At 51.2% G+C, this 10,326-nt stretch overlaps 1 pseudogene across 1 annotated transcript; it reads right to left on the bottom strand.

Annotated features, from left to right (window-relative positions):
- Positions 1 to 4,460: 4,460 nt before the first annotated feature.
- On the bottom strand, positions 4,461 to 8,892 carry LOC307216890 (cytoskeleton-associated protein 5 pseudogene; annotated as a pseudogene). Its single transcript has one exon. The product of its transcript is annotated as a cytoskeleton-associated protein 5 pseudogene (transcript).
- Between the last annotated feature and the right edge of the window lie 1,434 nt (positions 8,893 to 10,326).

Genomic DNA, 10,326 nt, shown 5'->3' with positions numbered 1-10,326 from the left:
TGGCAAGACAGACAGTGGGCAGGGAGGGTCTCAGCCTGCGTACCAGATGGAGCCAATGTAGGTCTTTCAAGACCGGTGTTATGTGGTCTCAGCGGTCACCAGACTTGCCATAGGGATGCTCACGAGGGTTGTGCACTGGGTTAAAGCCAAGTCTCATTCCTGAGCTGCATTGGGCCAATTTAGGGGGATCCAAGCCTGGTCGAGAGACCGCCGGATTGCCCTGGCTCAGGTTGTGTTGCCCAGAGTGATTTGGGGCTGTCATAGACTTCTGCACTGTGCAGGATGCCTGCAGAGAAACCAATGGGTAAGCAGATTCCAGCAGGATCAAAGCCTCCATTTACCAGCTGGTGAGCAGAGAAGTCAATCCTACAGGCTGCGGGGTGCTCCTTTGCAAGAAAGCCCCCTGCCCTTATTAGGGTGGGGGTCCGCATGGCCATATCCATCACTATGCTGCAGCCCCTCACTTAAAGGGCCTTCCCTAATTCTTTGCCCCTCCCTCCACCACTAGTGGAAGCAGAATGAATTGTGCAAAATGAGATTTGCATAATAAATTCAGATTGTATACGAAGCCCTTTACATCCATGTGAAACTTTGAGGAACAGAGTCAGATGGATGGTCCCTGCTACCAAAGCCAATATTGTCCACAGTGACACCCAGAAGAGCCCTGTAGCTGGATCAGGCCCAAAGGAGCGCATGGTGTTCAGTATCCTGTTCCTACGGTGGCCAAACCACTGTGGAAAGCCCACAAGAATTATTTTTCTGGATAGCATTACAGGCTTGGTGGACATAGTGTACAGTGGTTCCTTGGGTTAAGAAATTAATTCGTTCTGGAGGTCCGTTCTTAACCTGAAACGGTTCTTAACCTGAAGCACCACTTTAGCTAATGGGGCCTCCTGCTGCTGCCACGCTGCCGGAGCCTGATTTCTGTTCTTATCCTGAAGCAAAGTTCTTAACCCGAGGTACTATTTCTGGGTTAGCAGAGTCTGTAACCTGAAGCGTATGTAGCCTGAAGCGTCTGTAACCCGAGGTACCACTGTATCTGATTTCAGTAAGGTTTTTGACAAAGTCCCCCTTGATATTCTTGTGGTAAAGGTAAAGGTAAAGGTACCCCTGCCCGTATGGGCCAGTCGTGACCGACTCTAGGGTTGTGCGCTCATCTCACTCAAGAGGCCAGGAGCCGGCGCCGTCCGAAGACACTTCCGGGTCACGTGGCCAGCGTGACGAAGCTGCAACTGGCGAGCCAGCACCAGTGCCGCACACGGAAACGCCGTTTACCTTCCCGCTATAAAGCGGTACCTATTTATCTACTTGCACTTAGGGGTGCTTTCGAACTGCTAGGTGGGCAGGAGCTGGGACCGAACGACGGGAGCTCACCCCGCTGCGGGGATTCGAACCGCCAACCATACGATCAGCAAGTCCTAGGCACTGAGGTTTTACCCACAGCGCCACCCGCGTCCCCCATTCTTGTGGAGAAGTTGGTAAAATGTGGATTGGATGAGTTGGGTGGAGCTATAGCTGGCTGGCTGAGCGAACCCAAAGAGTCCTCACTAATGGTTCCGCGTCATGGGGGGAAATGACAAGCGGGGTGCCACCAGGTTCAGTCCTGGGCTTGTTTTTGGTTTTAACATCTTTATAAACAACCAACCAGTGGCCAGCCAGAGGCATCTGCAAAACCCTCAAGCACAAGAGCTCTCACCCCTTCCATGGTTTCCAGCAGCTTGTATTAAGAAACCTCTGCCTCCAACTGGGATGCAGAACAGAGCCATCCTGGCTAATAGTCGCTGACAGTTTTCTCTTCCTCCATGAATTACAGAGGTGCCTGTCAGGTGTGTGTGCAGGAGCCAGGCCGTGTGAGCAATAGGACTCTGCAGGATTGGGGCCTTCCTAAGTTTGTTCTGGAGAGGCAAGGCGCGGCCACACAGGTGAGGCCGAATGGTAACTCACAGCACCTGGTGGCAAGAGCTGGGAAGGGATATGAGATCAGCATTTCCCTTCGGCTCTGTGCCACAGCAACACGTTCCCTGCCTTGCTGCGTTTGGCTTCTTGCTTCTTGATACTCGGACCCCTGACTTTCTGACTCCTTGCTTCCTGACCCTCAGACCCTTGGCTTCTTAACTCCTGGCTCTCTGACCCTCGGACTCTTGGCTTTTGGACCCCCATTCCTGCTCCCACCCCACCATCTTGCCCTCGGTCCTGACATCCCCTGCCGGGACTTCGATTGCCCGTGAACCAGATCATGACAGTACCTCTGTTTACGAACAGCCCTGTTTACAAACTATTCGGTTTACAAACTCCACAAAACTGGAAGTAGTGTCCCGGTTTGCGAATTTTACCTCGGTCTAAGAACAGAAGCCAAATGGTGGAAGGGCACAGGTGGCGGGAGGCCTCATTAGGGAAAGCGCGCCTTGGTTTACGAATGGTTTCGGTTTAAGGACGGACTTCCGGAGTGGATTAAGTTCGTAAACCGAGGTACCACTGTAGTCTAGTCCTCTTTTAAAGTCATTTGGTTGGTGGCCTCCTGTGGGAGGGAGTTTCATCATCATCATTTTTTATTTGTATGCCGCCTTTCCGTAGTTGCAACTATGCTCAAGGCGGCTTACAACATGACAGGATTTACATAATTACAAAATTACATACCTACAAACATAGCAGAAGTCATAAACAATAAATAAACCACATCAAACCGTACACAACCAAATTGAAACAATTTCCACGTAAATCATAAGATCTACAGCTAAGGATGCAACAATCATATCAATAATAGCAACAAGCTCTCTCAGCCCAAGAATCTGTTCACCAGCCTCAGTTTTTGTAGCTGGAGTCAGTCCGCATTCCACTCTCCCAGGCCAGATGGGAAAGGGCCAGCAAGACAGTGTGCAGGTCTTCCAGGGCTCACAGCCAAGATGGTCTCATTTAAAACAACACAGATAAAAATTAAGAACAATTTAAAAGAGGAGCCTTATCTGCTGAGCAGCAGCCGCAGTCCTTGTGAAGCCTGTCAAGCCCCACCCCAAGCCAGGTGCAGAGAGGCAAGGGAAAGGTCCGTCAGGCCTTCAGAAGACAGTCCTGACTATACGCTGCCTGAAATACTTCCTTTTACCTGTGGGATGCAATCCACTGAGAGCAGCCAAGTACAACAATTCTGGGCTGCATCAATAGGAGTATAGCATCTAGATCAAGGGAAGTAATAGTGCCACTGTATTCTGCTCTGGTCAGACCTCACCTGGAGTACTGTGTCCAGTTCTGGGCACCACAGTTCAAGAAGGACACTGACAAACTGGAACGTGTCCAGAGGAGGGCAACCAAAATGGTCAAAGGCCTGGAAACGATGCCTTATGAGGAACGGCTAAGGGAGCTGGGCATGTTTAGCCTGGAGAAGAGGAGGTTAAGGGGTGATATGATAGCCATGTTCAAATATATAAAAGGATGTCACATAGAGGAGGGAGAAAGGTTGTTTTCTGCTGCTCCAGAGAAGCGGACACAGAGCAATGGCTCCAAACTACAAGAAAGAAGATTCCACCTAAACATTAGGAAGAACTTCCTGACAGTAAGAGCTGTTTGACAGTGGAATTTGCTGCCAAGGAGTGTGGTGGAGTCTCCTTCTTTGGAGGTCTTGAAGCAGAGGCTTGACAACCATATGTCAGGAGTGCTCTGATGGTGTTTCCTGCTTGGCAGGGGGTTGGACTCGATGGCCCTTGTGGTCTCTTCCAACTCTATGATTCTATGATTCTATTCTATGATTCTAACATTCCTTGTTTTCCTAGAGTGGACCTGCAAGGGAATGTTTGGTCCAGCCAGTCGAAACTTCCTGTTCCTCCTGGCCTTTTTTGCATGTGACTAGTGGGTGGGCGTGACCTTTCCAGGCCTGGTAAAAGGCCAAGGCATTCTGCCACTCTCTCTATTTCCCATCTTCTTTTCGTCCTGCGAACTTCCCGGACTGCTAACTGCAGTCACTAGATCAACCCACATATGGGGTAAACCTGTTTGTATATGCTTGTAACTTGAAGCCTTAAGCCTGCCTTTAGGGATCACACTGTGCTCTGCCTGGTCGTGAGTAAACTTTCTTTTTCTTGCTTATGAATAAGACTGTGGTGTCTCTATTTTTTTAGGAGGGATTCAAGGGGTCTTACCAGGAAAATATTAGAACACATTTCAATCTGGACAGGCCAGATAGAATTGCGTATTGTCTTAAGAAACTCACACGAGTTTGCAACTAGTTTTCTGCTGTGTAAAGGGGAATGTACCCACCTAAGTAAAGGAACTTGCTAGCTCAAGTTAGGAAGGATATTGATAGACAATATATCCTCTCCTGCCACCCTGAACATTCACACATTACCTGTCCTGAATCTTCCAGCATTCAGCTTCCTTGGATGTTCAGGAATGCTAGTGTTATGAGAGAAACCCCATCAATCCAGCCCCAGTGAACCAAGTATGATTTCAATGATGGCCCCTCTGGTGTGTTAGGTAGGCAGTTGATTTTATTGTTTAGTTTTTCACCTTGAGAATGATCTGCTGGCTGGAGAGGGAGGGCCAGTGGAAAGCATGCCTGGCCAAGTCATTGACCCTCTGCTCCTGAGACTCCATACTTGAGGTTTCTTTCTCTTTTCTTAGGCAACGGGGGTCTGTACTGTTAGCATCACTCTAAGCCACTTTCTGCAGGAGAAGAGCTCTTCTGTTTGCTTTGTCTCTCTGTCCCTATAACTGCCAAACCGTGCTTGACATAGCTCCGGAAAAGGAGCGAGCTGTTTCTCAAGAAAGGCTCCAAGTCTGCCTTTGGGTTTTCCCCCTTGTATTCATACAGTTCCTCAAGGCCCGCCCTGGCTGTCTCCTTGCAGTTGATCTTCTTGAAAATAGCTGCCAGAGTCTCATTTGCCTTGTGCTCATCTGGGTGAGGAGAGCCCTTGTCCTGATGGACAGCAGCCTGCTCTGACAAGTGCTCCACGACCTTCCACAGGTGGTCCTCCAACTCAGACTCATCTCTGTTCTTGATCAGCGTCAGGTGACCCATGATCTCTGCTCCCTTCAGCTTGCAAAGAGTGTTCAGAAGAGACTTCAGGGCTCGGAATGGGTAGTTGCTCGAGTGCTGCTTCAGCTTCTCCTTGGGCATTGCCTTCATGAAGACGTGGATGTCCAGCAGAAGCTGGTCAAGATTGATGCTGCTGATGGTTTGTGGCAGGAACTTGATGGCTTTCCACAAGCACTTGGCAACCATTTCAGAAAAGGCCACCAGGTCAGTGGGGGCATTCAAGCCTTCATGGAGCAGCAGCAGCAGAGAGCTGAGAAGCCTGTTGTGGTCTGATTTCTCCAGCACCTTGCTTATCAAGTGGCTAATAGACTGGGCGGTCCCCTGCTCTTCCTGGACCTCTTCAACGGGAGAATCCAGCAGCAAGGCAATGAGGCTGCTCAGGAGGTCCTTCAGCACCCCAGCAGAGGCTTCCTGGGCGAGGCTCTCCACCTGGAAGAGGGAGACCATGTTGGAGATGATGCAGCTGTAAAGCTCCATGACTTTCTGAGTCCTCATCTCCTCCTCCGCCATCACGTGGAGCTGGTGGATGAACTTCAGCTGCCGGAGCGTTGCAATCAGGAATGGGTTGATATGGCCAGACAAGGTTTCTGCTTGGTCCTCCTGCTTTAAAATCTCCTGGATCTGCAAAAGCGCCTCAATACTGGTGCTGGTGCTGCCGCTGGCTACGCGGCAGATGATCATGTTGATGTTGGGGTTCTCAGTCCGGTAGGGGACAACATCAGCTGCTTTTGGACTTCTGCAGGAGGCCATGCCATCACTGACATTCTGCCCCCCAGCTTGGTCTGCATGGGAAGCCAGATGTTCTCCCCCTGTGTGGCTGCCACCAGTTCCGTGGCTTTGTTTGTACCCTTCTAAGGACCCCAGCCTAAGACTCAGGTTGAAGACCTGGGTGTCCACTGTTTCTTCCTTGACTTGCTTGGCAGCTGCATCTTTCATACTCCCTTCCAGCAAGTTCATGTGCTTGTCAGAGATGTTCCCAATGGCCTTGAAGGCCTCGACTCCATAGACGTCCCGGGCAATGGCAATGACTTTCAAGGCTGCGCAATGGACAGCATTGTTTGAGTCTCCCGTTAAGGTGATCAGGGTCTTCAGGGTTTTGCTTGGGTTTGGCTGACACACTTCTGGACCGTACGTCTTGAGCAGCCAACCAAGCTCTTTCAAGCATCCCACCCTCTGGTTAGCATTCTTAGCCTGGGCTCCCTCCAGGAGGAAGCAGAAAGTCTTGGCGGCCGGGTAGATCAGGGTGGTCTGCTTCACGATCGCCCGCACCTCTTTGAGGATGGACTCCTTTGTCCCTCCCAACTTCAGAAGGAGGTAGGGCAGGAAGGAAGCAGCCTCGTTCTCCATCAGCTGGTACCTCTCCTCAATCAGAAGACTGAAGAGTTTCTTTAAGTATTCCAAGGTCTTCATCAGCACCCATGTGTTGGTGTCAAACAGCCGCAGGCTGAGCCATTTCAGGATGAGGTCCAGGCAGCTGATGACCCCATCCTTCTCACTCTCCAAGTGCTTGGTCATCACGGTCAGCGCCTTGATGTGGTGCTGGAAATTGGAGTGAAAGAGCTCCTCCTGCAGCCAGGTGGAGAAGCAGGTGCACATCTGGGCCTTGAGTTGCTCCACATATTTGCTGTTGGGGCTGCTAAAATTCCACCTCAGCACCTTCAGGGCCTTCTCGTCCTTTGCCCTCTGCTCTTTTGCTTTGGGGACGATGATGAAGATGGGGCCCAGCTTACTGGTGTCTTCCTTCATGCTGAGCTTCACCTGCGGCTTCACATTTGGTGGCTTCTTTGGTTTGGGGACGGCGCCTTCCGACTTGGCTTTCTTGACGTCCATGCCCCCATCGCTGGCTCCTAAGTTCTCTGTTGAGGAGGACACTGGCTTGCACTGCTGGGGAGAAGCCAAGATGGATTTGGGCCAAGACTTGCCCCGCGGCAGCTTCGAAAGGGATTTGGGGAAAGGCCGGGTGGGCTTTGCTGGGTGACCAGCTTGGGTTTGCTCCAGCAGAGAGAGGACCTGGTCTTTGGAAGCCGGCTTCAGCTTGTTGGCAGCTTCGGCCATCCTCTCAAAGCCAAGCTGGAGGATGAAGAATGGCACAGCCTCGTGTGCTGCTTTGTGCATGTCTTCGTGGTTGTCCTCCAGGGCAGAGTAGAGGTGGGGCACGCAACGGAGCAGGTCGTTGGTGGCCGAGCTGGAGGACGGCAGCTTCTCCACCAGCCAACCCAGGAGCCCCTGCCTTTGGAAGAAACTCTCCTTCTTTGGATCTGCAGAAAGATCCTCCACTTCCAGCCATTCTTTCATGCCAGTCTGCTCAGCCCAGGCTTCCACAGTCATGAGAGCTGCAGCCCGCACACCACTTTTGCTGTCCCTCAAGATGGCGATGATGGACATCCCCAGAGTCTTGACGTGCTGCCTAATGCCTGGGCCCATTACCTTGGCCAGCTGCTGGAGGACAGAGAGCGTCTGCTTCACAAGGGCTTTGTTGGAGTCGTGCAGGCAAGCCTTCAAGGCGACGGGGAGGTCCCCCAGGCTGGGCTGGATGGAACCAACATTGCTGAGGATCCTGGAAACCTCCTCAAGCCCTTCCTTCCGGACCTTCCAGCTCGTGTCCTGCATCTTTGACATCAGCTCCTTGGAGATCTTCTGGCTAATGTCAACAGCATCACTTCTCTTGCAGGGCTGAGCATCGCCCCCTCTCTGCTCACTCCCGCTGTCCCTGCAGAATTTGCAACGGCCTCGTGTTGGAGGGGGCGGATGCTGACCACTCACCTTCTGAAACTCCATGTCAATCTGGGAGAGCAAAGCCGGCTTCTCATCCTCAAAGAAGCCCCTCAGCGGGGCTCCGACATACAGGTACATCACCCCTAGGAGGCCGAAGGCAGAAGCTCTCTCGTCCGGGTGAGCAGCAGTCAAGGCAGCTTTGATGTAGCCAATAAAGTCTTGGGCCTCCAAGCTGTCAAAGCCAAAGTCCTTGATGGCACCAGTCAGCCAGCTGAGTGTTTCCGAGTGGGTCCTGGGGCTGTCTTGCAAGAAGGCCGCTTCCACCACCTTCCTCGCTGTCCAGGGCAACCCGCAGGCTTCTGCTACGGCCGTCAGAGCTTCCTTGGTGTCACCGCTGCAGATGACATCCCCGATCTTGTCCACTAGCTTCCCCAGAACAAACTGGGCAGTGGTCTTGGAGAAGTTCCCCCTCTGGGCGATGAGGGTGACGATGTGCAACCTTTTCTGCATCGCCTGCAACTTGGTCTCATTCCACCCGGGCTCCTTGTCCAGCAGTCTCACAAGCGCCTGGCAGGGCATCTGACTCTTTTCCATCTTCTCCACGGCCTTCTCAAACACCTCCAGGCAAGAAATCCGTTCCTTCCAGTTACTGCTGTCCATGTCCCGGAGGCAGGATGCTGGGAGAACAGCGGCAGCTTCCAGCTCACATGATTCCTCTGAGAGTTCCGCCTCTGGCGCAGTCCTTGGATCTAGCATCTTGGCTCACCTTGAGTTCTAGAACTTTGGCTAGCCATGCGGGGCATGGTGGCTTTGTCCTCCCTTGGGCGGCCCTCAGACCAGGGAGGGCAGAGGACATTCCGGGGAGTAAGAGAGGTGGCGGAAGGACCCTCAAGTCTTCCTGGCTGCCCCCCAGCCTCCTCCCTGGGCCCCTCCAGAAAGGAGGTGATGGTTCCCACACCTTGGGGAAGGGGCCCTTCCTGAGGGGTTGCTGCTCCCGCTGGTGAGCGGTGGCTTCTGCCCGGAGGCAGGCTGGGCTCATTGTGATGTCATCAGGACCCTAGCCAGGAGCTTGCAGCAGCAGCAGCAGCAGAGGAAAGAAAAGTCAGGAAGGGAGAGAGTCTTGCAACCGCCATGAAAACCTCCAGCATTTAATGTGGGGCTTGTAAGTTTAAAACAACTATGTTGTTTTACATGGTGCGTTAATTATTGAAGCCTGCCATGGGCCCTCAGAATGAAGGTTGGGAGATAATTTTAAATAATCATCAAAAGCTAATTCTAATGGTTAAGAGCGGTGGACTCGTAATCTGGGGAACCGGGTTTGCGTCTCCGCTCCTCCACATGCAGCTCCAGAGTGGGATGTGGGACTTGTACCGCTCTTAACCATTAGAATTGGGCTAGTCACACTTCTCTGAAGTCTCTCAGCCTCACTCACCTCACAGAGTGTTTGTTGTGGGGGAAGAAGAGAAAGGAGATTGTTAGCCGCTTTGAGACTCCTTAGGGTAGTGATTAAGCAGGATATCAAATCCAAACTCTTCTTCTTCTCTTCTAATTCTGTTCCAAGCTTGTTGAGGTCTAGTGTCCAGATCTAGTCTACCTTGATCAGACCACACCTAGAGTCCTGTGTCCAGTTCTGGGTGCCACAATTTAAGAAGGGTGTTGACAAGCTGGAAAGTGGGCAGAGGAGGGCAACCAAAATGGCCAACAGTCTGGAAATGAAGCTTTATGAGGAATGGTTGGGGGGAGTTGGGGTGTTTAGCCCAGAGAAGCAGAGACTCAGAGGAGATATGAGAACTGTCTTCAAATATCTGCAGATCTATCACAAGGAAGAGGGAGCAAGCTTGTTTTCTGCTGCTCCGGAAGGTAGAACTGATCCAATGGATTAAAATGACAGGCAAGGAGATTCTGACTAAACATTAGGAAGAGCTTTCTGATGGTAAGAGCCATTTGACAGTGGAACGGTCTCCCTCGGGAGGTGGTGAACTCTCCTTCCTTGGAGGTTTTTAAGCAGAAGTTGGATCTGCTAGGGATTTTTCAACTGTGGACCAAGTTAAACAGTACACAAAGAAACACAGAAGCATAGAATTGTAGTTGACTCTTGATGGTGGACATGAATGGAGTAGTATCTACAAACATGGATAAGGCACAAAGACAGGTAGTCACCAAAGATGGTAGACTACCAAAAACTTTCTTTGAAATGACTGACAATATGGATTGGGTGGACATTTGGAGAACAAGGAACCCTCTGGGAAGAGAGGGAACCTTCTTTTCTGAAGCCAAGATGACATGGACTGGAATTGACCAAATATGGGTAACTAGAGGAATGGCACCAAAGATAAAAAAAAGTGGAAATCTGCCCTAAAACTTGCTCCGACCATAATGCTGTAAGGATGGAAATGAAACAAATAGCAACTGGCTCCTTCAGATGGAGGATGAATGACACCTTATTTAGAGATGAAGAAGTTTACAAAAAGGCCCAAAAAACCTTGGGAGACTATTTTGAGATAAATATGAATACTGAGGTTGAAAAAAGAGTAATCTGGGACGCAAGTAAAGCCGTCATGAGAGGGTTCCTGATACAACAGAAT

This window comes from Podarcis cretensis (assembly GCF_951804945.1).
Source record: "Podarcis cretensis genome assembly, chromosome: 5".
Classification (NCBI taxonomy): Eukaryota; Metazoa; Chordata; class Lepidosauria; order Squamata; family Lacertidae; genus Podarcis; species Podarcis cretensis.
The sequence above is the reverse complement of the archived record's forward strand: the minus strand, read 5'-3'. Positions and strand labels throughout refer to the sequence as shown.